The sequence below is a fragment of the Trachypithecus francoisi genome, unplaced genomic scaffold (assembly GCF_009764315.1).
Source record: "Trachypithecus francoisi isolate TF-2019V2 unplaced genomic scaffold, Tfra_2.0 Lachesis_group6, whole genome shotgun sequence".
NCBI classification, from domain to species: Eukaryota; Metazoa; Chordata; class Mammalia; order Primates; family Cercopithecidae; genus Trachypithecus; species Trachypithecus francoisi.
The window spans coordinates 120,567,086-120,572,966 of NW_022681471.1; positions in this window are offsets into that span (position 1 = coordinate 120,567,086).

Genomic DNA, 5,881 nt, shown 5'->3' on the forward strand with positions numbered 1-5,881 from the left:
AAATATAAATTTCTTGAGGACAGGGAAGATTCCCGTTTATATTTGTGACAAATGGGGTTATGTCTTTCATAGAATGAGTCCTAAATAGATACAATATTAGCTCCATAATGGCAGGATTTTGGTCTGGTGTATTCACTGGTATATCCCAAGAACCTAGAATAGTACCTGCCACATAGCAGGCATTCAGTAAGCATTTGTTGAGTGAACAGAGGAATGCATACATTCTTATAAGAAATAATTGTTTCTGTCTCCTATTCCATCTATTAGATGGTCACTTAATATGCATTAATAATAGCACAAGTCTACCTGTCAAAGAATGTTTTAGATTGTTCACATATATTCTTGATCGAATCTAATTCTTATGATACCCCTACAATGTAAGGAAACTGAGGCTTAGAGGAATTTAGTAACTATTCCAATATCACAAGACTAATGATGGACCCTACCATGTCTTCACCATATTGCCTCTGATTAGCATGACATAAATAACTGTACTGTCAGTGCTATAGAAAATGAGGGCACAAGGAACTCTAATCATCACTCATATAATAAGCAATCATCTTGCAAACATCATAAGCTGAAAGGTGAAGGACTCAATTCAAGCCATTTCCAAACACTGAGTGTGAGGGAGAATGACGACTCATCATAAAACCAGAAAGACAACCCTTATTCCTCCCTGCTGGGTTGTCTGTTGGGACTGAATTTTATTAAACTGAAATTATTTTCATTGTTATAATTCTTATGTTATTAAGTATCATTATTGTTGGCTTTACTTTCTTAATTTATTATTTTTATTATTTTTGTAGAGGGGGGTCTTGCTATGTTGCCAGGCTGGTCTTAAACTCCTAGTCTTAAGCAGTCCTCCTGCCTTGGCCCTTCAAAGTGCTGGGATTACAGGTGTGAGCCACTGTACTGGCCTAATTGTTGGCTTTCTTTGTCCAATTTATTCTTTCTGAGAAATAACATTCTACTGAATAATGGCAAGCAAATAAAATCTCTTCCTTGTGAAAGCGTGGGGCCTTTGACAGCCAGAGACAATATACCCCAGCAGCTAAGTCAAGGGCACTAGAGTCCACTGTTTGGCTTTGACAAGTTCCTTACCCACTCTAATTTTCAGATTTTACATCGGTAAGATGGGATAAGAAAAGTACGGAGCTTATAGTGTTGTGGTATTAATAAAAATGAAATCAAAGTGTTTTACATAGGATAGGACCTGACTCTAAATGTACATACTGAAATAAATATTGCCACCACCACTAACATCATCATATTGAAGAAAAGTTTTTTTTTTTTTAATGACATGATACTGTTATTTGTTTGAAGAAAGATCACCTCTGCTGGGGTAGGGATGGTTTCCCTGGGTCTGCAGGTACAACATAGAAGGTGAAAATTTCCAAGATGATCTAAGTTCCTTCTTATGTGATTTAGGGCCACTCTATTCCCTACAGTTATGCTTTATAATATGGTACCACTGGCCACATGTGGCTCTTGAGCCTTTCAAATGTGGCTAATGTAACTGAGGAAGTAAAATTTTTATTTTATTCAATTTCATGTGTTTAAGTTGAAAGTCAAATAGCTACTTGTGGCTAGTGGTAACCAGAATGGACAGCATTGTGCTTTGTTGTGCTGAGGCTGGGACTTTGCAAACCTTTGCCAGCTGATGCTCTGTTAGACTCTGCCTGTAGGGAACACTAGAGGGAGATGTCAAGGTTGGAAGGAGGAGAAGGGACCTGCTCCTTTCTGTCCACCTCTGGTCCCATCAGTCAGTATCAGGACAGCAATGGTTCTTCACCCTGATAGCAGCCGTTGGTTCCAGTATTGATTGCTACATTCCCAGAACTAGCGTCATTGTATACCTCAGAGATACCAGGACCAGCTTTGCAGTGTCCCCTCCTTGGAGGTCTGAGTCCATATTCCACAGGGCTCCTTTAAACCTTTAGGTTCTGATAACCCTAACCTCTTATGTAGTAGTGGGTACTGCGTCAGTTTCCCCTGTTTTTCTTTTCAGTTCTCTGGCAACAAACAGTTCAATTCTCTGCATTAAATCCTTTCCGTTAAAATACCTTATATGGTGTCTGCTTTCCTGCCTGGTCACAATACAGGCTTCCTGGAATCTCAGTCCCTCTGGGGCACATTTCCACAGCTGCCTGAGTAGAATGCAGCTCCAGCCCCAGGACTTGTCCTAGCACTTTCCTCTGACACAGTCTGGCCAGATTTTTCCTTTTCTTTTTGCTAATTTTTAACTGCAGCTTTTACCTAAAAAGGTTGAAGTTTTATTTAATCATACCTCTCTTAACAAGCCTGTTTCCATTACTTTTCTCACTGGATCTCAGTTTTATAATCATATATATATATATATATATTCTATTTTTAAAAATTGGGGTTATTTATTATTATTACTATTTTTGTCATGTCTTCTGGTTTTCTCCTTATTCTCAGTTCCCTTGTTTAAGTCACATCTGTTTCATTGTTCCTTTCTGTTGTTTATACTGTATTCATAAAAAACTAACAAATTAACTTTTTATTTTTAATTTATAGATTTAGGTTTGCCTTTATTATTTATTTAAATTGACAAATAATAATTGTAAATATTTAGGGAGGACAATGTGATGTTTTGATCTATTTACACATTATGGAAAGAGTAAATCAAGCTAACATATCCAACACTTTACCTATTATTTTTTGTGGTGAAAACATTTAAAGTCTTCTTCTCTAGTAATTTTGAAATATACAATGGATTAACTCTGGTCATCATATTGTGCAATAGATCACTAAATCTTATTCCTTCTGACTGAAAATTGGAACCCTTTGACCCTTTTTCCATACCCGCACCCTCATGTTTCCCCTTTTTCCACACCCCCACCCTCATCCCCTAGCAATCACCATTCTACTCTGTATGAGTTCGACTTAAGATTCCATATATAAGTGAGATCATGTGGTAGTTGTCTTTCTGTGCCTGGCTTATTTCACTTATATGTGCTTTTTTTTTCTTTGTTCTCTTTGTTTCATATATGTTTTAAATGACTTTTCGTAAGGATGGCAAGAATTGAATGAATCCAAGGGGCATTGATGATAGACTTTAATCAATGAGGAAAATGGAGATTTTCCTCCCTCTCACTTCTTCATATGTATTTCTCTGGCTCCCCCTTAGCAATCCCCCCACCCTAAGTGAGGCCTGTTCTCTAAAGAAATTCACCATGTAGTGACTGAGGCCATATAAAAGTTAACTTTTCTCAGAGTCATGGTCTTCATTTTGCCTTTGACCCGTTTTCTTCACTGGAAAGCTTTTGCATTCTGACATTTCACCTCGTTTGACTCACTGAGCTCTAAATCCATGGTCTATGAAATATATTATTATTGGATTATAGACAGATTCTTCTGGTGTTATGTCGTAACACTGGAGACATTGGTACTAGGGAGGTGGTTGCTAGAGCAAGGCTGATACCAGGGTGTTCTCAGGTGGTATTGAACTTCTCAACATTAATGGAGGCTTGATAGAGATGATTTTGCTACCTCTTGGACAATTTTACCCCAATCTGCTTCTTGCCTAATAATTATGAGAATCGTTCTCCTCACTTTCTATTGCAGACATGGAAACTTGTCTTTTAAGTGCACTTTTTCTCAGCTTCCTTCCCTTGTCATGCAGGTCAAAGAGACACTGAAAGGATAGGCATTAGCACAAATGGAGGGTTAAAAATGTTTTATTTCCTTTTGGGGGGTTCATTCATTTGTCAGGTTCCATTCTTGGCAACCAATGATAAAGAGAAGTGTCAGACCCCCACCACTTTTAGATAATGGGTCCACTATGCCACAGTCCTCATCTGGGGGTCAGAAAGAGTCCTCTCATCATATTTAAGGTGCTGAGACAAGGCTTTTTTCAGCTTTTAACCATTGCCCTTATAATAGATGATGCTGTGAATCATCCAGGTTTTCATTTAGGACTGAAGTGCCTATCTCCCCTCCCCTCCCCCAACTGCTGGGTGCTGCTCTCAGCAGAGTTCCTCTTTGGGAATTCCCTTTGGCTGAAGAGAGCTACCTGCCTGGTGCATCACACCCGACTTCTCCAGTGAAAGCCACAGCCTTTGACTAGTTGATGTAGGAGTATAAAGGCCCAGCCCCCTTGCTTCAAGGCAGGACAACTGAAAGGACCATTGGAACTCCAGAGTGCTCCACCTGGGCTCAGCTGAGGCCATGGTTGTGAAGACATTGCAGTTCTCTCTGTACTCAACTGTTTACTCAGACTTTTCTAGTCTTTCCCAAGAGCACTTCTGTAGCCATGAGGTTTGGTACCAGGAGAAAGCACACTCTAAAATGGAATCACCCACCAGCTTGCCAGCAATCAGGACCCCATCACTGAGGGGAGGTAAAGGTCAGACAGCATCTGGCGTACTGTAGTCCTGCAATTGTTAGAACTGTGATGGGAAGCTTTTATCTCCTGCAGCCAGATAAATGAGGGTCCCATCACAACATAAGCCTGCCAGGGAAGTGCTGGCCTCTCAAGAGAAAGGGGGACTATACCCCAAAGTTGCTGCCAGATCTGGTCAACATATGCTGCTGTTGGGAACCAGAGGAGGACTGTGCTACTGGATTTTGAGGACACTGGATCAGGGAAAGAGCAAAGGTTGGATCAAAGGGAGTGTATTGACTTAGGTGCATCCTCCTGTGATGCAGGATTTAACACTCGGTAAGAATGCAAGAAGAGTATGCTGATACACAATTAGGTTGGCTCATGGAAGCTTGGAGAAAGCAGTGACCTGCACCAAGTCAAGTAAAAATGGCAAAATTGCCATAGCAGATGGTGTAAGAAGAGGTCAGAAAGCTCAAAGAAATGGGCAGTCTAGTATGGATATACTGTAAGGCTAGAAAACCCAGTGTTAATTATATTCCTAATCCCAAGAACCTGTGCATATGTTACCTTACCCAGCAAAAGGGACTTTCTAGATGTAATTAACAATCTGGAGATGGAAAGGTTTTCCTGGATTATCTAGGTGGGCCCACCGTTATCACAAGGTTCTTTTTATTCTTATTCTAAGTTCTGGGGTACATATGCAGGATGCACAGGTTTGTTACTTAGGTAAACGTGTGCCCATCACCTAAGTATTAAACCCAGCATGCATGAGCTATTCTTCCTAATGCTCTCCTTATCCCTGCCCCACCCCCCAATAGGCCCCAGTGTGTGTTATTCCCCTCCCTGTGTCCATGTGTTCTCATTGTTAAGCTCCCACTTATAAGTGAGAACATGCAGTGTTTGGTTTTCTGTTCCTGTGTTAATTTGCTAAGGATAAATGACTTGCAGCTCCATTCATGTCCCTGCAAAGGACATGATCTTGTTTCTTTATATGGCTGCATAGTATTCCATGGTGTATGTGTACCACATTTTATTCATCCAGTCTATCATTGATGGCATTTGGGTTGATTCCATGTCTTTGCTATTGTGAATAGTGCTGCAATGAACATATGCGTGCATGTGTCTTTATGGTAGAATAGTTTATATACCTTTGGGTACATACCCAGTAATGGGATTTCTGGGTCAAATGGTATTTCTGGTTCTAAATCTTTGAGTAATCGCTACACCATTTTCCGCAATGGTTGAACTAATTTACATTCTCACCAACAGTGTAAAAGTGTTTCTATTTCTCTGCAACCTTGCCAGCACAAAGATCTTACTAAGAAGGAGGCGGGAAATTCAGAGAAGAAGATGTGAGGACAGAAGCAGAGGTTGGGGTGATATAATTGCTGGTTTTGGAGATGGGAGAAGGGAAGGAGTCATGAGCCAAGAAATCCGAGTGGCCTCTGGAAGCTGGAAAAAGCAAGGGAATGAATTATCCTCTAGGACCTCCAGAAGGGAATGCAGCTCTGCTCTGCCAACACCTTGACTGTA